Source organism: Phyllobates terribilis, unplaced genomic scaffold, assembly GCF_046119375.1.
Source record: "Phyllobates terribilis strain yellow unplaced genomic scaffold, ASM4611937v1 Scaffold_10__3_contigs__length_209671492, whole genome shotgun sequence".
Lineage (NCBI taxonomy): Eukaryota > Metazoa > Chordata > Amphibia > Anura > Dendrobatidae > Phyllobates > Phyllobates terribilis.
The window spans coordinates 77,027,240-77,048,294 of record NW_027362770.1 but is presented as its reverse complement, the minus strand read 5'-3'; the positions used below and the strand labels follow the sequence as shown (position 1 = coordinate 77,048,294).

Sequence of the window (21,055 nt, the reverse complement as noted above, 5' to 3'; positions counted from 1 at the left end):
AGCAGGCAGATCTGTGGCTGACACAGCTGAACCTACAGCCAGGCATGATTGTGTGTGACAATGACCGGAATCTGGTGGCGGCTCTGAGGCGAGGTGAGCTCACACACCTACCATGCCATGCCTGGCCGATGTGCTTAACCTCGTGGTTCAGCGGTTTCTCAAAACCTACCCAGAGCTGCCGGATCTCCTTGTCAAAGTGCGCCACCTGTGTGCCCATTTTAGAAAGTCAGCTACAGCTTCCGCCACCCTTTCCATACTTCAGCAGCGTTTGCGGCTTCCGGCTCACCGACTGTTGTGTGATGTCCCCACACATTGGAACTCTACACTGCAGATGTTGGGAAGGATTTGTGAGCAGAAGAGGACAATTGTTGTCCACCAGAATCAACAAGGCCCTCGGTATTCAGTTCAGACTCCACACATAAGACCTCAGGAGTTGACATGGATGTCAGACAACTGTACCATCCTCCAAAACTTTGAGGACTCCACGAAAATGGTGAGCGGCGATGAAACAGGATTTGTCTGATGAGGTGTCACACACCACATGGCCAGATAAGGTTGTAAAATGTTAAAATTAAATCTCCCGGTGAATGCATTTGTCACGGTTGAAAGCAATACAAAAGTGCTAAAACGGAATCAAAAATGCTACGTGTGAACACAGCCCAAGGTGTGAAGGCGTATTTTTTGTTTTGGTTATTTATTTTGCCTTACATACAAGTCATTACCCTGGAAAGGATGTTCCTTAACATATTTTCCAGGAAAATCCATTTTGTTTTTGTTTTTGTATGTTTTATGAGTCCGTAAAAGTGCTGTTCGCAGCAGTGGCCTCGGAGTCAGAAATGCTTCCAGGGGTCTTCTCCATGCTGTTCCCATGTCATTTGAGCACTGTTCCCATAGATTTGAGAAATTTTTAGGCCACTGCAGACCACTGGGGAGAGCCACCTTAAAAATGCTTGAGTTTCCCATAGACTTACATTGGGCTCGTTGCTCGAGTCGAGCAACCAAGCTTTCCAATTTGCTCGACCCGAGCATCGTGCACCTAAGCATTTTAGTGCTCGCCCATGACTACTGAACAGTCTTTAAAAAACTTGGGAAGACCTAACAGTTGGACTGGCAACTTCCCTCGTGTTGGTGTTCTGGGGAACAGTTGCCCGCCTTGTGCCTGTGGCCACCCCACTGCTTGTTCTTGACTCTTGTGGTGCTACTCCTCCCTCTCAATCTGTGCTTCTGTTCTCGCTATGCACATCACTTTTCCAGGTTGCGTCAGTGACTTCATCGTCCACCACCTAGTCTTCCACGTGCACACCCTGGGCCTAATCCTGACTTGCTGGCAATTGTGTCTCATCATCATCATTCACCTTTTGCGACAGTAATTGCAATTTCCCACCATTCGTGTGACCGTGGCTGCTCAAATATTTGGGCATCGCTACATACGATCTCATCATGCCCCGCTTAATGTGGGCTGGGCGAGAGGCCCAAATCTATAAATGGAAAAGTGAACAGCTCTTTGAACTGTCCAAATGTAGGATTACTTGTCTCCGGACACTCGGCATGGTGGGAGGAAGGAGGATCAGGGTGACAAATATGTGGTCCAGACTCACGGCTACTGAGACTGGACCATGTGGAAGACAGGATGATGGTGGTTGTCAAATGACTGAAAGCATTATCTGCTATCCAACCAACAACCTTTTCACACTGCTCTGGCTTCAATAGTGGTGTCCCGCAGCCCCCTACAAAGTGGGACAGGAAAGTAGGGTGACATAATGTGGGTGCTTGTTGTGCTCCCTCAGCAGGCACAATTTCAGCTTGCCCACGGCCTTAGCCTCTTTGTGCACCATCACAATCACGTCCTATTCCCCGTCCCTTGCCACGCGCCTTGCCCATTTTAAATGGAGTATAATTTGTTCCCAAACATGACTGTATTATTACCGCAGTAATATAGGATCACGTCTGATGACCACGGTTTTAGGCAGTGACCTAATAGTACAGTATTGATCAGCGACCAAGTGTGAATAGGTTTGAACAACACACAACTGGCAGACTTTAAATGGAGTATAATATTTGTCACGTTCCCAAAAATGTCAGGATTATTACCGCAGTAATGTAGGGTCACCTTAGATGATGGACAAATTTCTCTGCTTCCACAATACAGCAATGCTATTAGAATCAACCAAATCTGGCTGGATGCTGCTAACAAGCAAATGGAGCAGTAAAAATAGTATATTATATTGCTTTTCACCAAAATAATCAAGATTATGAGCCAAAAGAATATTAACCCTGTTAGGGTTATGGATATCTGTAACGGCAGCAGACAGAACATGCAATGGACCCTATTCTGTTGTATACACTCTCTACAAACTATGCCTGCCTAACTCCTGCTGTCACCAGGATTGATATGCATCTGAATTAGACCTTAGAAGGACTGTTAGTTTAGATGTATAGTGCTGTGGAATATCTGACTAAATCAACCGCCAATTGTCTCCCTACTCTGCCTGTCTGAAGGGTAGACTGTGACGAGCATAGAGTTACCGGGTCTTGTATAGACCCGATGATGCTATGTGGCCAGCCAATCACTGTAATACCACAACCAAAGTGGATGTGGCATTACAGTGACTTGCAGGCAATCCCCGCATGTTAATTCGCTGTCTAAACAGCGTCAAACATTCGAGGTTGGGACTCGAGCTACCGTCCAAGCATTCAGGAAGTACTCACAGATCACTGAGCATCTCAATCACCGAGATGCTTAGGCGAGTACCGAGCAGTTGCAAGCCTGCTCTCTCATCACTACTATACAGTAGATGATGATTTATAAAACAGCTTAAAACACAATGGTATATCAGGTACATACAGTTATATGAAAAAGTTTGGGCACCCCTATTAATCTTAAGTTTAATGTTTTATAAAAATTGGTGTTTTTGCAACAGCTATTTCAGTTTGATATATGTAATAACTGTTGGACACAGTAATGTTTTTGCCTTGAAATGAGGTTTATTGTACTAACAGAAAATGTGCAATCTGCATTCAAACAAAATTTGACAGGTGCATAAGTATGGGCACCCTTATCATTTTCTTGTTTTAAATACTCCTACCTACTTTTTACTGACTTACTAAAGCCCTTTTTTTGGTTTTGTAACCTCATTGAGCTTTGAACTTCATAGCCAGGTGTAAGCAATCATGAGAAAAGCTACTTAAAGTGGCCACTTGCAAGTTGTTCTCCTGTTTGAATCTCCTCTGAAGAGTGGTATCATGGGCTCCTCAAAACAACTGTCAAATGATCTGAAAACAAAGATTATTCAACATAGTTGTTCAGGAGAAGGATACAAAAAGCTGTCTCAGAGATTTAACCTGTCAGTTTCCACTGTGAGGAACATAGTAAGGAAATGGAAGAACACAGGGACAGTTCTTGTTAAGGCCAGAAGTGGCAGGCCAAGAAAAACATCAAAAAGGCAGAGAAGAAGAATGGTGAGATTAGTCAAGGACAATCCTCAGACCACCTCCAGAGAGCTGCAGCATCAACTTGCTGCAGATGGTGTCACTGTGCATCGGTCAACTATACAACGCACTTTGCTGTATGGGAGAAGCTGTATGGGAGAGTGATACGAAAGAAGCCGTTTCTGCAAGCACGCCACAAACAGAGTCGGCTGAGGTATGCAAAAGCACATTTGGAGAAGTCAATTTCTTTTTGGAAGAAGGTCCTGTGGACTGATGAAACCAAGATTGAGTTGTTTGGTCATAAAAAAAGGTCGTTATGCATGGCGGCAAAAAAACACAGCATTCCAAGAAAAACACTTGCTACCCACAGTAAAATTTGGTGGAGGTTCCATCATGCTTTGGGGCTGTGTGGCCAATGCCGGCACCGGGAATCTTGTTAAAGTTGAGGGACGCATGGATTCCATTCAGTATCAGCAGATTCTTGACAATAATGTTCAAGAATCAGTGACAAAGTTGAAGTTACGCAAGGGATGGATCTTTCAGCAAGACAATGATCCAAAACACCGCTCCAAATCTACTCAGGCATTCATGCAGAGGAACAATTACAATGTTCTGGAATGGACATCCCAGTCCCCAGACCTGAATATCATTGAACATCTGTGGGATCATTTGAAGAGGGCTGTCCATGCTCGGCGACCATCAAACTTAACTGAACTGGAATTGTTTTGTAAAGAGGAATGGTCAAAAATACCTTCATCCAGGATCCAGGAAATCATTAAAAGCTACAGGAAGCGACTAGAGGCTGTTATTTTTGCAAAAGGAGGATCTACTAAATATTAATGTCACCTTTCTGGTGAGGTGCCCATACTTATGCACCTGTCAAATTTTGTTTGAATGCAGATTGCACATTTTCTGTTAGTACAATAAACCTCATTTCAAGGCAAAAACATTACTGTGTCCAACAGTTATTGCATATATCAAACTGAAATAGCTGTTGCAAAAACACCAATTTTTATAAAACATTAAGGTTAAGATTAATAGTGGTGCCCAAAATTTTTCATATAACTGTATTAAGACGGGCTAGTCTATAGGTCCTCATAGGCAGACTAAGGTTGTCAGGACCTGCTGATATCCATCATTCTAATGTGGATGGGGTTCTGTAATTCTTCCTCAATAGATGATGTTGGGGAACATAATAAAAAAATAAAAAATATATTGCAACCATAAATATTTTTCTAAAAAAAAAATATAAACAAAAGAAGAAAAAAAGGTCACATATTAGGTATCGCCGCATCCGGAACGACCAGACTTATAAAACTGTTTCACTAGTTAACCCCTTTAGTGTACATCATAAATTAAAAAAAAAAAAAAGGCAAAAAACGATGCTTCATCATCATATTAGAAAAGAATAAAACGCGATCAAAAAGACGAATGTAAATAAAAGTTATACCTCTGAAAATGTCATCTTACCCTGTAAAAAACAAGCTGCTATACAGCTCCATCAGCGGAAAAGTAAAAAAGTTATAGCTCTCAGAATAAAGCGATGCAAAAATCATAATTTTTTTAAAAAACAATTTTTATTGTATAAGGCTGTGTGCCCACTATGCGTTTTTTAAGCATTTCCGCAGTGGCAATTCTGCTGCAGAAATTCTTAAAAAACGCTTGGTAGAAGATCTGCCATGTTCCCCAATGATAATCTGCATGTGCTCTGCACATGCTGAGGAAATTTCCTCTGCGGATTATCATTGCGGAAAAATCCGCAGCACTACCAATTATTTTGTGGAATCGTAGCATTTTCGCCTCCTTTGACTTGCATTGGACCGCATAACATCCGCATCACTGCATCTGCACATGCGGATATCATGCGGATATCATGCGGTTCAATGTGAGGATGGTACCCTGTTTTGGAGAAGAGGAGACTCTCCTCCAGACCTGGGTACCATAGTACCTGTAAAAAAAAGAATAAAATAAAAAATATACATTATACTTACCTTCTGATGGCCCCTGGTGTTCTTAGCGATCCGTCCTGGCTTGCTGGCAGCTTGCGATAGTCTAAAAGGACCTGCCATGACGGAATTTAGTCATGTGACTGGTCACGCGACCGCTGATGTCGGCGGTCGCATGACCCGTCACATGACTAAATGACGTTATGGCAGGTTCTTTTAGACTATCGCGAACTGCCGGCAAGCCAGGACGGATTTTTCATTTGGAAAAATATGGCGATGCAAAAACTAGTTTTTGCCAAAAAAAGCATCTTTTACTGTGTGACGCTGCCAAATAAAACAACCCAATATAAATCTGGTATTGCTATAATGACACTGACCCGAACAATGAAGTCATGTAATCACTTATACTGCATGAGGAATGGCGTAAAAAATAAATAAAACCAGTTCTTCACCTGCTGTTGATTTGTTCATTCTGCCTCCCAAAGATCGCATTAAAGTTCGGTGCACATTTTTTCTGCCCTCTGCACTAAGCGCTTACACTGGTGTTTCCATATAAATCGTTGAAATATGTGATTCAGATGGAACCCCTGGCGGAAGATTTCCTATAATGAGGCAGATGGAGGCACCATGGATGCCGTCTGGCCTGTGATCTGGCGGTGTCCGTATTTTTAGACGTGCATAAAAGTGTGGTCTGCCCAGTTTGTGCACTTCTGAAAAAGACACCTCTGAACAGAGACCAGAAAGAGTCACAAGTAACTCTGCTGCCTAATTATACTGAATGAATCCCTCTGGGGTTTCATGTGGATCACTTCACTTGGAGATTTTGGAGAGGAACCCCGATGTAAGTGCAAAGCGTGGAGTGGAGGATAAATGTGATCCAAAATGTTATATAAAATGTTCCCAACAAAAGCTTCAATCAATCCACAAAAATATTCCCCTACTCAGGTCTGTCATCTGTTATCGGAAATATAAGGGGCTTTCACATTACTGGTAGTACAAAAGTTCTGGAAAGCTAAATGGCTCCTTGCCCCCCAAAAGAAATTCAACAAATTCTGTGCTCCCAAATCCAAATGTCCCCCTCCCTTCTGAGCCCCAGTTTGCCTAAACCACAGTTTGTATCCACATGTTTGTCATTTCTGTAGCGATGAGAGCCTGCCTAATTTACAGGTGCATGTTTCCAGAAGCATGAGCTGGGCACAATGTACTGGTCACTACAATTTACTGGTCATACTAAAGGCAGTTTGCAACTTTCACTCAGCAATATCCACTTTTGCTTGTTTCTGGAAAACACCCATCCAGTCAAAATCATTAAAACACCTGTAGATAAATTCCCAAAGGAGTATAATTTCCAAAATGGGGTCACTTGAGTGGGGATTCTGCTCTTCTAGCACTTAGTGGCTCTGTATATGGAGTTTGCAAACTATTCTAGAAAAATCTGCACTCCAGGAACCAAATAGCACTCCATCCCTCCAGAGTCTCTCTGTGTGGCTGAGCAGTACTGTACAGTCACATACGGGGTACTTCAACATCCAGAAGAGATTGTGAAACAAATTTTGGTTCCATTTTTACCCAGTTCCCCATGTGAAAATGTAAAATCTGGGGCTAAAACAAATGGTGGTAAAAATGTAATCATTTTTTCTTCACTGCCCAATGGTATAAAATTCTGTGACATATTCGCAGTGTCAATATGATCACTGCATCGCTAAATGAATTTGTTGAAAGGTGTAGTTTGTAAAATAGGGTCACTTATGGGGGGTTCTGCTGTTCTGGCACCTCAGGGGCTCTCCCAGTGGGTCATGGCATCTGCAAACCATTACAGTAAACTCTGCACTATAATCTGACGCTCCTTCCCTTCTGAGCTCTGCACTGTGCCTGAAAAGTATTTTCCGATTACATGCAGGGTATTGTCACACTCAGGAAAAAATGGACCTGATTTTGTTGTAAAAATTTCTCCAATTAGACCTTGCAAAAATTAAAAACTTAGGACTAAAACAACATTATAGTGGTAAAAATATAATTAATTATTTCTTCACTGCCCAATGGTTTAAAATTCTTAGGCACATGAGGTGTCAATATGATCATTGCACCCCTAGATAAATTCATTGGAGGGTGTAGTTTGTAAAATGAGGTCACTTATTGGGGGGTTTCTGATGTTCTGGCACCTCAGGGGCAAAGCCAATGTGACATGGCCCTCTCAAACCATTCCAGCAAAATTTGTACTACAATATGGTGCTTCTTCCCTTCTGAGCTTTGCACTGTGGCTCAAAATAAGTTTTAAACCACATATGGAGTAACGGTGTACTCAGGAGAAATTGCACAACACATTTTGGGGTCCATTTTCTCCTGCTATCTTTGTGAAATTGTAAAAAAATTGGGGCTAAAACAAAATTTTGGAGGGAAATACATATTTTTTTATTTTCAAAGATCAAAGTTGTAAAATTCTGTGAAGCACCTGTGGGTTCAAGGTGCTCACCACATGTCTAGATAAATTTCTTGAGGGGCTAGTTTCCAAAGTGGAGTCAACTGTCAGGAGATTCCACTATTTAGGCACATCAGGGACCCTCCAAACACGACATGACACCCGCAGCCCATTCCATCAAAGTCTGTGTTCCAAAACATCACGCCTTCCTTTCTGAGTATTGCCGTGTGCCCAAACAGTAGTTTTCCTCCACATATGGCATATCGGCGTATGCGGGAGAAATTGCATAAAACATTGTATGGTGCAATTTCTCCTGTTACCCTTAGGAAAATAAAAAAAATTGGGGCTAAAAAAAAAACATTTTTGTGGGAAAAATTAGATTTTTATTTTCACTGCTCAACATTATAAACTTCTGTGAACCACCTGGGCATTCAAGGTGCTCACCACACATCTAGATACATTCCTTGAGGGGTCTAGTTTCTAAATGGGATCATTTGTGTTTTTTTTTCACTGTTTAGGTGACGCGCCCCCTGGGCCATATTCTTTAGGGGAATACCCGGAGCCGGATCAGATGGGGGTTGTAGTCTCCGAGTGGCTGTGACCTGGTCCGTGCCCAGGGTGTCAAGCTCAGAGTATGTGGCAGTCCTACAGATGTTACAAAGTTCGTTATGTCGACTACGCCACCCGTTGGATTGCGGTCACTACGGCCGCCGCTGCAGCAGGGTCCGCTGAGGCTGATGGTGTTGGTGCAGCTTTAGATAGTATAACCCCCAACGGGAGGGGTATGGCCTCAGGGGGGTCAGGTGTAGAGGATGGGGGTTGTGGTGGTGCAGCGTAGATGATAATTAAAGACAGAGTCGGGTTGTGCAGTTCAGGGTGTTTACTTACTGCAGATATTCCGGTCACTCCGGCCTTGAGTGACCACCCGAGCCGTGCTGCGTCCACCAGGTCCTGGATTCAGCCAACCCCCAAGCAAGTCCGGAGCGTGTCCCTGAGCCCTCCTTCTTGTCCTTTCTTCTGGCCGTCCCCACCAGGGATCCACCTAGGTCCAGCTCCCTCGGGCCTTCTGTTGGGAGACCCTTGGCCTTGGGTTCCCTGACCCTACACGTGGTTTGCCTTCAGGGTGGATGTGGTGGGTGGCCGTGGCAGATCCTGCCCACGGCCTCCGGTCTCTGGCTGAGGTATGCTTTAGCCCCCACCAGTTTGGGATCCGGTACCCTGTTGCCAACTCTTCACCCTAGGGTTGTACTTGGGTTCTCAGAGCTCCTTCTGTCTCCCCCTCTGGGTCTTTCTTGCTCTCCTCTCTCACTCTCTCTGGGCCTGGGGCTGCTCTTCTCCTCTGCTCTGCTCTTCTGCTCTCTTCCACTCCTCTGCAAAGACTTACTGACTGACTTCTCTCAGACTGACTGACTGACCCTGATCTTAGATGGTGCCCACCTTAAATACTCCCTCTATGTGTGAGCTCAGGTGACCAGCACCCAATGAGCTCCTAACTTTACCCAGGCTGCTCCCCCTATCTGCCCCTACACTACTGGGATGTACCACCCCCCTCCCACTCCAGCCAGGAACAGACTCGGTCGTACCTGCACATTTCTAAGTGGGAGTACCGTTGGTCTGTTCCTCGGAAATGGGATGTGTGTAGTGCATGCAGCTTTCTGAGCTCAGTTCCACACTCCATCCTTACCCGGGAGTGGAATACCACACCTCTGGGTTGAGGTGCAATACCCCTGTAGCAGCCGAATCCTCAGGGTGCTACATTCCCCCCTGGTAAATCACAGCACGTCCTCGGGCTGTAAGATATAAAAACACCAAAACATACAATTTTTGCATAAACAACATAATAAAAACATATAAAACATATATATCAGCAATAAAACTTTTTTTCATAAATAACATTCTCGTAGACTTCTCTTGCTTCTAGCTCCTCCTCCGGACACTGTGCAACGTGTGCCCGGGAAAAGTGCAACAGTTTCTTTAGAAAAATGGTTTTCCTATAAAACCGGTAGGGGGCGCTTTAGGAAGCGCAACTATATACAAGGGGATATGGCCGCTCTCAGTCCTCGGCCAGGTATTTAGGAAAGGGATGACCGCTCTCAGTCCTCGGTCAGAGGGATTAAGGGAAATACGGGTAACAGTTCAATTCTCTGGTCCCAACGGGGACTATAATAGCAGCAACGGTTCACTGTGCCCCGACGGGCAACTATATACAGCTTCTACATTGCTGTACTCAACGACGACGTCCTCCTGCTCTTTCTTTGTGGTTAACTTTAACTTCAGACCCGTCCGGGTCCTCTTGCTCCTCCTCACACCGCAGCTCCTCCTCCGTCAGGCGATGCACATGGAGAGCGTAGGGTCCTTTGGCACACTTGTGCCGGGTGAAGGTGACCTCGTCCCCTATATAAAGGTCACGACCTCTGTGTCCCTCCGGTAGGTGGGACTCAACGTCTCTTCTTGTCACGAAGACGTCGCCTGGGGTGCGGTGATCTCGGATGAAGCCCCACCCGTGCTGCATATTGAACTTGATCACAGTCCCGGTGGAAGGGGGACCATGAGCTGCACGGGGATTCCTCCTGGCCCGGCTCTTCTGCTCCGCGCTCCTTATCTGCGCTTGTTGTTCTCGGACCCGCCTCTCTCTCCGCTCCCTCTCAAAGACCTCGAGCTGCTGGCGGCAGCACTCTGCACGCTCCGCTGCGGCTGCCCGAGTCTCCTGAGTGAACCCCATGAGGTCTTCTCCGGTGGGGTCCCACTCAAACTGGGTCTCTTCTAGCGGGGGCGAGATCCTCTTTATGGGCTTTGGAGCCGGGATCAGGGGTTCGTCTAGGGGTCTCTCTTTCCGGAGTCGGGGATGGTGAAACTCCGGTGGCCATATAAAGGGCTGCCCATCCGGGCACGTATGTTGGGCGAACAGATCTTCTCCCAGATGCGGCACTTTTGGTTTTATGGGCGCGGTGGTGGTGGCGCCCGGGTTGCCCAGGCCTTGCGGCCAGGCCTGGGGCACCTGGAAAGTGAAGGGCACCGTAAGGACGGCGGCGCCCTGGGCTACTTGGCCCTGCGACCAGGCCGGTGGCTCCGCGGAGGTAGGGGGCGCTGTTGGTATTGCGGCGCCCGGGGGTACTAGGCCCTGCGACCAGGCTGGTGGTACTTCCTGCTTGGTCACGCTCGGGGTCGAGGCGTATGACGTCACAGGGGTCGCGGCTCCCGTTTGAGGCCTAGTCTGCGGCGGTGACGTTGCAGCGATGGGCACGGCAGGGGATACTTCGGGCTCTGCGACGGGGAGCTGGGGCAGGTACGCGGTTTCCCGGTTTGGGGTAGAGACGTCCCCTTTACCTGCCTCCTTTCGTTCGGCTCCCTTCTCGGCGCCGTCTCCGGCCTTCAGTCCTCCTGCGCCATCCTCAGAGGCGGTCTGTCTCCTCGTCTCGGGTGGTGTGCTCCGCTGACGAGTTCTTGTCTGCTGGACCATCTCACGGCTCCATTCTGCTAACGTCTCTCGCTGCACCCGGGCCATCCTCCGTGCGAGGCCCTCCAGCGCGGTCTGTGCACACTCCCGATCTCGGGGGAGCCGTGCCAGGACCTCCACTAAGCCTAGTGGGGTCGTTGCTTCCAGCAGGCTCCTGACCAACGGGTCGGTGCTGCTCTGCTCTCCTTCCGTTGTCTCCAGCAGGCTCCTGGCCAGCGGGCCGGTGCTGCTCTGCTCTTCTTCCATCTCCGGGTAAGCTTCTTCTGGACTCAGCTCTAGGCTTCTTGTCTCCGGGTGCGCTCTCTCCAGACTGCTCCAGGCGACACCCATCTTTGCTCTCTTCTTCTCAGTCCTCCCACTTCGAGGGCGGTCCAGGGGCCACTTGGTGATTGTCAGCTCCAGGGGCAGTTCTTTCACGCTGACAGACACCTCTAGCATCACAGTCTCCGTTGGTGGGGGCGGTTTCCACTTTTGGCGCCATTTTCGGTCCTGGCCCACGATGGAAGGCGGCCTCTTGCCATCCTCTGGCACGCCCATAATGGCGTCCGCTCTGACAAGGCGGGAAACCTTTGGAAATGGCGGGAATCATCTCCCAGTGGCGGGAAACTCTGCAGATGGCGGGAAAAAGCTGTTAATGGCGGACAACCGGCGGGAATCGATCTGTGATGGAGTCCGATGGCGGGGACCCTCCGGAACCGGCGGGAGACTTCTTTTTGAGGTAAACTTGTTCTTTTCTTCAGGCACGCAGTACCCGGGTGTTGCGGGCACGTAATCCTGCCGACTACGCCAAAGTTGACGCGCCCCCTGGGCCATATTCTTTAGGGGAATACCCGGAGCCGGATCAGATGAGGGTTGTAGTCTCCGAGTGGCTGTGACCCGGTCCGTGCCCAGGGTGTCAAGCTCAGAGTATGTGGCAGTCCTACAGATGTTACAAAGTTCGTTATGTCGACTACGCCACCCGTTGGATTGCGGTCACTATGGCCGCCGCTGCAGCAGGGTCCGCTGAGGCTGATGGTGTTGGTGCAGCTTTAGATAGTATAACCCCCAACGGGAGGGGTATGGCCTCAGGGGGGTCAGGTGTAGAGGATGGGGGTTGTGGTGGTGCAGCGTAGATGATAATTAAAGACAGAGTCGGGTTGTGCAGTTCAGGGTGTTTACTTACTGCAGATATTCCGGTCACTCCGGCCTTGAGTGACCACCCGAGCCGTGCTGCGTCCACCAGGTCCTGGATTCAGCCAACCCCCAAGCAAGTCCGGAGCGTGTCCCTGAGCCCTCCTTCTTGTCCTTTCTTCTGGCCGTCCCCACCAGGGATCCACCTAGGTCCAGCTCCCTCGGGCCTTCTGTTGGGAGACCCTTGGCCTTGGGTTCCCTGACCCTACACGTGGTTTGCCTTCAGGGTGGATGTGGTGGGTGGCCGTGGCAGATCCTGCCCACGGCCTCCGGTCTCTGGCTGAGGTATGCTTTAGCCCCCACCAGTTTGGGATCCGGTACCCTGTTGCCAACTCTTCACCCTAGGGTTGTACTTGGGTTCTCAGAGCTCCTTCTGTCTCCCCCTCTGGGTCTTTCTTGCTCTCCTCTCTCACTCTCTCTGGGCCTGGGGCTGCTCTTCTCCTCTGCTCTGCTCTTCTGCTCTCTTCCACTCCTCTGCAAAGACTTACTGACTGACTTCTCTCAGACTGACTGACTGACCCTGATCTTAGATGGTGCCCACCTTAAATACTCCCTCTATGTGTGAGCTCAGGTGACCAGCACCCAATGAGCTCCTAACTTTACCCAGGCTGCTCCCCCTATCTGCCCCTACACTACTGGGATGTACCACCCCCCTCCCACTCCAGCCAGGAACAGACTCGTTCGTACCTGCACATTTCTAAGTGGGAGTACCGTTGGTCTGTTCCTCGGAAATGGGATGTGTGTAGTGCATGCAGCTTTCTGAGCTCAGTTCCACACTCCATCCTTACCCGGGAGTGGAATACCACACCTCTGGGTTGAGGTGCAATACCCCTGTAGCAGCCGAATCCTCAGGGTGCTACATAGGCACATCAGGGGCTTTCCAAATGAGACATGGCGTCTGCTAATGATTCCAGCAAATTTGGGTTAAAAAAGTCAAATTATTGTCTATTGGCGTACACAGGAGAATTGGAATAACAAATTTTAGGGTTCAATTTCTCCTATTACTCTTTTCAAAATGCTAAATTTGGGGCTAAAAACATTTATGTAATTTTTTTATTTTCACGACTTAATGTTATAAACTTCTGTGAAGCATTTGGGAGTTCAAGGGGCTCACCACACATCTAGATAAGTTCCCTGAGGAGTCTAGTTTCCAAAATGGTGTCACTTGTGAGGGATTTCCACTGTTTAAGCACATCAGTGGCTCTCCAAATGTGGCTTGGTATTCGCTAATTGTTCCAGCAAATTTTGCATTCAAAAACTCAAATGGCGTTCCTTCTCCTCAGAGTCCTGCCGTGCACCCAAATAGTAGTTTTCCTCCACATATTGGGTATCGGCATGCTCAGGATAAATTGCATAACAAATTGTGTTGTGTAATTTATCCTGTAACCCTTGTAAAAATGCTAAATTTGGGGCTAAAAAAACTTTTTTGTGGGAAATTTTTTATTTTTTTTATTTTCATATCTCAATGTTATAAACTTCTATAAAGCATCTGGTGGTTCAATGTGCTCAACACACATCAAGATAAGTTCCTTGAAGGGTCTAGTTTCCAAAATGGTGTCATTTGTGGGCACTTTCCACTGTTTAGGCACATCACACGCTCTCCAAAGGCGACATGGCGACCACAAATTTTACATTCAAAATTTCAAATGGAGCTCCTTCCCTTTCGAGGTCTGCTGTGCACACAAACAGTGGTTTTCCCCAAAAAAAATTGGGTCTAAAGTAAAATTTTTGTGAAAAAAAGTTAAATGTTCATTATTTTTCCACATTCCAAAAATTCCTGTGAAGCACCTGAAGGATTAATAAACATCTTGAATGTGGTTTTGAGCACCTTGAGGGGTGCAGTTTTTAGAATGGTGTCACTTTTGGGTATTTTGTGGGATATTGACCCCTCAAAGTCACTTCAAATGTAATGTGGTCCCTAGAAAAAATGGTTTTGTAGATTTTTGTTGGAAAAATGAGAAATCACTGGTCAACTTTTAACCTTTATAACTGCATAACAAAAAAATTGTGCTGAAGTAAAGTAGGCATGTGGGAAATATTAATCATTAACTATTTTGTGTGTCATATCTCTCTCGTTTAAGGGCATAAATATTTAAAGTTTGAAAATTGCAAAATTTTCGCCAAATTAAATTTTTCTTTCACAAATGAACGCATGTAATATCAAAGAAATTTTACCACTATCAGTACAATATGTCACGAAAAAACTGTGTCACAATCAATAGGATCCTTTCAAGAGTTCCACAGTTATTACCTCTTAAATTGACACTGGTCAGAATTATAAAATTTGGCCTGGTCATGAAGGTGCAAACGGCCTTGGGGTTTGAAGGGGTTAAGTTTGCACTGTCTAAGAATTAGACTGTAATAATAAATAAACCTAGATGTGTCTATAACACACAATAAACAGTGGGGAAAAAAAGTATTTAGTCAGCCACCAATTGTGCAAGTTCTCCCACTTAAAAAGATGAGAGAGGCTTGTAAGTAACATCATAGGTAGACCTCAACTATGAGAGACAAAATGAGAAAACAAATCCTGAAAATCACATTGTTTGATTTGGAAAGAGTTTTTTTCAAATTTTGGTGGAAAATAAGTGTTTGTTCAATTACAAACAAGCAAGATTTCTAGCTCTCACAGACCTGTAACTTCTTCTTTAAAAGGCTTCTCTGTCCTCCACTCATTACCTGTAGTACTGGCACCTGTTTGAACTTGTTATCAGTATAAAACACACCTGTCCTCAAACAGTCACCCTCCAAACTCCACTATGGTGAATGACTCGCCCCCTGGGCCTTGGGGCACCCGGAACCGGGCTTCAGTGTAACGATGGGGGTAGTAGTGGCGACCCGGTCTCGTGGCTCAGGGTGGTCAGACCAGTGGCAGTCTTTTATATGTTTTAGGTAATGTCCGACTACGCCACCCGTGGATTGCGGCTATCATGAACCGCCGCTGCAAGGCAGTCCCCTGAGGCTGATGGTGTGTGCAGCTGAGTTAGTATAACTCCCCACGGAAAGAGTGTAGACTCAGGGCAATGTAGTAGATGGTGGGGGTGATGGTGCAGGGAGTCCCTGTACCGTTAGTGCTGGCGAAGTAAGAAGCACAAAGACAACATGTTGCAGTCCAGGGTCTTTTACTCACAGTTCGTATACTCCAAGCCACTTCTGTACAGGTAGTGACTGACCAAGCCGTGACGTGTCTACCAGGTGAGGGGCTCGGTCAACCCCCAGGCAATTCCGGAGTATGGCACAGGACTCCCTTCTATCCTTCCTCTGGCTCGTGCCCCACCAGTGACCAAGCTTTTGTCCAGCTGCCGCGGATCTATGCGGGTAAACGTGGGCCCTGTTTCCCGCTATCCTATATCGTGCCTTCCTAGCAAGGTTTAGCAGGGGGTCGCACCAAGTAATGATCACGACCTCCGGTTCTTGGCTGAGGATTATTTGCCTCCACCAACTTGGGATCCGGTACCCTTTTCTCGCCTGACCCGTCACCCGATTTCAGGTTGGTCCTTAGGGTCCCTTCTGCCTTCTTGTTCCTGAGCCCTTCTACACTTTTGGTACTTCTCTTCCTTTTCTGTTCCTTTCTATTTCTGTTCCTTTCTGTTCCTGTTCCCCTCTCTTCTCTGGCTCCGGCCTTCACCCTAGGCCTGCCAAGAGGAGCTGAGCTCAGGCTGAGCCGCAGCTCCCTGTCAGCTCTCTACTCCTTCACTCTGCTTCTTCTCTGACTGACTGACCCAGAACTAAGATGGTGCCCACCTTATATACCTCCCCCTAGTGTGTGAGCTCAGGTGACCAGCAACCAATGAGCTCCTACCTATGCTACAGAAACCGTCCCCTTCTGCTCCTACATCACTGGGTATTCCTCCCCCCTCCCCACTCCAGCCAGGGACATGGTCTGTCGTGCCTGCATTACTGTATAAATGGGAGCACCGTTGAGCTGTCCCCCGGAAATGGGGTGTGCGTGATGCATGCAGCTAACTGAGCCCTGGTCCATACTCCATCCTGACCCGGGAGTGGAATACCACACCTCTGGCAGAGGTGCAATACCCCTGTAGCGGCTGAACCCTCGGGGATCTACATTCCCCCCCGGTAAACCACAGCACGTCCTCGGGCTGGAAAAGAGCAAAGACATTTGATTACAAGACATGCACAACTTTTTCAATAACTTTTCACATTAGAAAACGGACGACATTGTTCAATTCCCTTTATGGGAAACACTTTTCTATTTTTCAACATTTTTCTTTATAAAACATTGTTAATACTACCGGAACTCTTTTGTCATATAAATCATCATATAAAACATTTGCATTATCACCTAGCAGCACATAAAACTCTTCATATAAAACATTTTTAAGTAAGACATATTCTTGTGCCCTGGCCGCGGTGCAACTTGCAACCAGGTGTTCATTCTTCTTAAAGGTGCAACACTTGGGCAAACTTGTCTTGAGGTAGACGTTGCAGTCTTTTTATAAAACCAGTAGGGGGCGCTTTAGGAAGCGCAACTATTTACATGGGCGGCCGTTCTCAGTCCTCGGCCAGTTTAGGAAGGGGATGGCTGCTCTCAGCCCTCAGCCAGGTTACGGAAAAGGGGCGGCTGTTCTCAGTCCTCAGCCAGGTAACTTGGGGAAGGGGACAACTTTAGCAGGTAACAGTCCCATAACAGTTCTCTGTACCCTGACGGGTAACTATGTACTGTCACACTCTACGGTTTACTGGTAACGGTGTCCTCCTGATGCGCCTTGCTCCTCGTAATCTTCAGGCCCGTCCGGACCCTCTTGGTACTCGGGGTCCGAGTGGTACTGCTCCTCCTCTTCTACTACTCTGTGGACGTGGAGGGCGTACCATCCCTTCACGCCTTGGTGTCGGGTGTAGGACACCACGTCTCCTGGATATAGATCCCGCCCTCAATGACCTTCTGGCAGGTGGCTCTCTACATCCCTTCGGGTCACAAATACGTCGCTGATGGTGTCCGGGTCTCTGATGAAGCCCCAGCCGTGCTCCATCTGAAACTTTACCACAGTCCCGGTGACTCGGGGACCGCGGGCAGCTCGGGGATCTCACTGGGTCCTCATTTTCTGCTCCGCTCTTTGGGCTTGCAACTTCTCCTGCTTTACGTGCCGCTCCCGCTGCTCCCTCTCAAACAGCACCAGCTGTTGGCGGCAGGACTCCCGTCGGTGGGCTGCGGCCGCCCGCGTTTCCTGCGTAAATCCTATCAGGTCCTCTCCGGTCGGATCCCACTCGTACTGAGCGTCCTCCAATGGGGGATGGGAGACTTCCAGGGGCTCCGGAGCGGGTATGAGGGGCTCAGATGGTACTCCAGCCTCCGCGGACGGGCTTCTCCGAAGGCGGGAGTTAACATTCTCGGGGGGCCAGCTGAAAGGGAGCCCATCCGGACCGGCATGCTGGGCGAACAGATCCGCGCCCAGGGGTGGTATTGCAGGGGCTGGGGGCGCGAGCGGGTTAGCAGCGCCCGGAGGTACTCGGCCTTGCGACCAGGCCGGCGGTGGTCGTTTCCTGGTCGCACCCGGGGGTGGCACAGCAGAGGCAGGGGGTTCTGGCGGGGCAGCGGCACCCGGGGGCGCTAGGCCTTGCGACCAGGCCTGCGACGGTGGTCTCCTGATCACGCCCGGGGTCAGAGGGCATGGCGTGGGGCGGGGCTCGCTGGCGGTGTCGACGGCCTGGGAGCCGGTTGGTAGCGGTGGAGGCGCAGTGATGGTGGCGGTTTCAGGTACTTCTGGCTCTGCAACAGTGCGCAGGGGCAGATCGGCGTCCCCAGGACTCGGAGTAAGGGCGTCTCCATTACCTGCCTCTGCTGTCGCGGCCTCCTCCGCGGCGTCGTCCTCGGCCTCCATTCTGTTTTCACCGCCCTCGGAGGCAGGCGTGCTTCAGGGTGTTGGCGGCGCCTCCTGCTGCAGGATCACGGCCTGCCGGGCCATCTCTTCCTTCCACCCGGCAATCACGTCCCGCTGCGCCCGGAACATCCTCCAGTCCAGCTCCTCCAGCGCAGCCTGCACATACTAGGGGTCTTCCTTGGGGAGGTGCGCTAACAGCTCCGTGAAGCTGCATGGTGGTTCGGCCTGCAGCAGGCCCCTCGCCAAGGTGTTGGAGCTGGCTCCTCTCTCCATCTCCGGGTGTGGCCTGGTGAGACTGATCCAGACCACCCCCTGCCCCGCAGTTTTCTTCTCTTTCTGCCCCCATTGGGGGTGGTCTTGGGGCAATCTGCTGACAATCACTTTCAGGGGCAGCCCTCCCACTTTGATGGACATCTCTACAGCCGCACTCATGGCTGTTGGGCTCCTTCTTTGGTGCCATTCTGGGACCTGGCCCACGATGGGAGGTGGCTTCCTGTTGTCTTTTGGTGCACACATTATGGCGCTCATTCTTCTGGGGTGGGCGCCATCTTTAATACAGTAAAACAGTCTCTTTTCAGGCACGCAATCCCCTTTTGTGGCGGGTTGGTCACAATCCTGCCGACTACGCCAAAGCTGACACGCCCCCTGGGCCTTGGGGCACCCGGAACCGGGCTTCAGTGTAATGATCGGGGTAGTAGTGGCAACCCACGGGAAGAGTGTAGCCTCAGGGCAATGTAGTAGATGGTGGGGGTGATGGTGCAGGGAGTCCCAGTACCATTAGTGCTGGCGAAGTAAGAAGCACAAAGACAACATGTTGCAGTCCAGGGTCTTTTACTCACAGTTCGTATACTCCAAGCCACTTCTGTACAGGTAGTGACTGCCCAAGCCGTGACGTGTCCACCAGGTGAGGGGCTCGGTCAACCCCCAGGCAATTCCGGAGTATGGCACAGGACTCCCTTCTATCCTTCCTCTGGCTCGTGCCCCACCAGTGACAAAGCTTTTGTCCAGCTGCCACGGATCTATGCGGGTAAACGTGGGCCCCGTTTCCCGCTATCCTATATGGTGCCTTCCTAACAAGGTTTAGCAGGGGGTCGCACCAAGTAATGATCATGACCTCCGGTTCTTGGCTGAGGATTATTTGCCTCCACCAACTTGGGATCCGGTACCCTTTTCTCGCCTGACCCGTCACCCAATTTCACATTGGTCCTTAGGGTCCCATCTGTCTTCTTGTTCCTGAGCCCTTCTACACTTTGGGTACTTCTCTTCCTTTTCTGTTCCTTTCTATTTCTGTTCCTTTCTGTTACTGTTCCCCTCTCTTCTCTGGCTCCGGCCATCACCCTAGGCCTGCCAAGTGGAGCTGAGCTCAGGCTGAGCCGCAGCTCCCTTTCAGCTCTCTACTCCTTCACTCTGCTTCTTCTCTGACTGACTGACCCAGAACTAAGATGGTGCCCACCTTATATACCTCTCCCTAGTGTGTGAGCTCAGGTGACCAGCAACCAATGAGCTCCTACCTATGCTACAGAAACCATCCCCTTCTGCTCCTACATCACTGGGTATTCCTCCCCCCTCCCCACTCCAGCCAGGGACATGGTCTGTCGTGCCTGCATTACTGTATAAATGGGAGCACCGTTGAGCTGTCCCCCGGAAATGGGGTGTGTGTGATGCATGCAGCTAACTGAGCCCTGGTCCATACTCCATCCTGACTCAGGAGTGGAATACCACACCTCTGGCAGAGGTGCAATACCCCTGTAGCGGCTGAACCCTCGGGGCGCTACATGAAGACCAAAGAGCTTTTGAAGGACACCAGAAACAAAATTGTAGCCCTGCACCAGGCTGGGAAGACTGAATCTGCAATAGGCAAGCAACTTGGTGTGAAGAAATCAACTGTGGGAGCAATAATTAGGAAATGGAAGACATACAAGACCACTGATAATCTCCCTCGATCTGGGGATTCACACAAGATCTCACCCCGTGATCCACATGGAGGGACCTAGTGAATATCCTGCAGAGATCTGGGACCAACGTTACACAGGGTTCCGCCAGGGACTCAGATCCTGCAGTGGCAGACGTGTCCCCCTGCTTAAGCCATTACATGTCCGGGTCCGTCTGAAATTTGTTAGACAGCATTTGATGATCCAGAAGAGTATTGGGAGAATGTCATATGGTCAGATGAAACCAAAGTAGAACTGTTTGGTAGAAACACAACTTGTCGTGTTTGGAAGAGAAAGAATGCTGAGTTGCATTCAAAGAACACCATACATACTGTGAAGCATGGTGGGTGGCAACATCATGCTTTGGGGCTTTTTCTCTGCCAAGGAACCAGGACGACTGATCCGTGTACATGAAAGAATGAATAGGGCCATGTATCGTGAGATTTTGAGTACACACCTCCAGAAGTGGCCTAGCCAGTCTCCAGATCTAAGCCCTATAGAAAACCTTTGGATGGTGTTGAATGTCCGTGTTGCCCAGCGACAGCCCCAAAACATCACTGCTCTAGAGGAGATCTGCATGGAGGAATGGGCCAACATACCAGCAACAGTGTGTGCCAACCTTGTGAAGACTTACAGAAAATGTTTGACCTTTGTCATTGGCAGCAAAGGATATACAGTTATATGAAAAAGTTTGGGCACCCCTATTAATCTTAAGCTTAATGTTTTATAAAAATTGGTGTTTTTGCAACAGCTATTTCAGTTTGATATATGTAATAACTGTTGGACACAGTAATGTTTCTGCCTTGAAATGAGGTTTATTGTACTAACAGAAAATGTGCAATCTGCATTCAAACAAAATTTGA

General features: G+C 48.6%; 1 protein-coding gene across 3 annotated transcripts in view; it reads right to left on the bottom strand.

Annotated features, from left to right (window-relative positions):
• The window catches only part of LOC141164414 (putative calcium-activated potassium channel subunit beta), a 380,601-nt gene that overhangs the window by 336,616 nt on the left and 22,930 nt on the right, over positions 1–21,055 (bottom strand). The window contains exon 2 of one of the 3 annotated variants that reach the window (XM_073649610.1): positions 15,552–16,521. The exons of 1 other annotated variant lie outside the window; for it this stretch is intronic. The gene's annotated coding sequence lies outside the window, so the exon portion shown is untranslated. Of the gene's footprint in view, positions 1–15,196; positions 15,447–15,551; positions 16,522–21,055 lie in introns of those variants that run through there. One more of the 3 variants, XM_073649611.1, reaches the window with a different exon arrangement.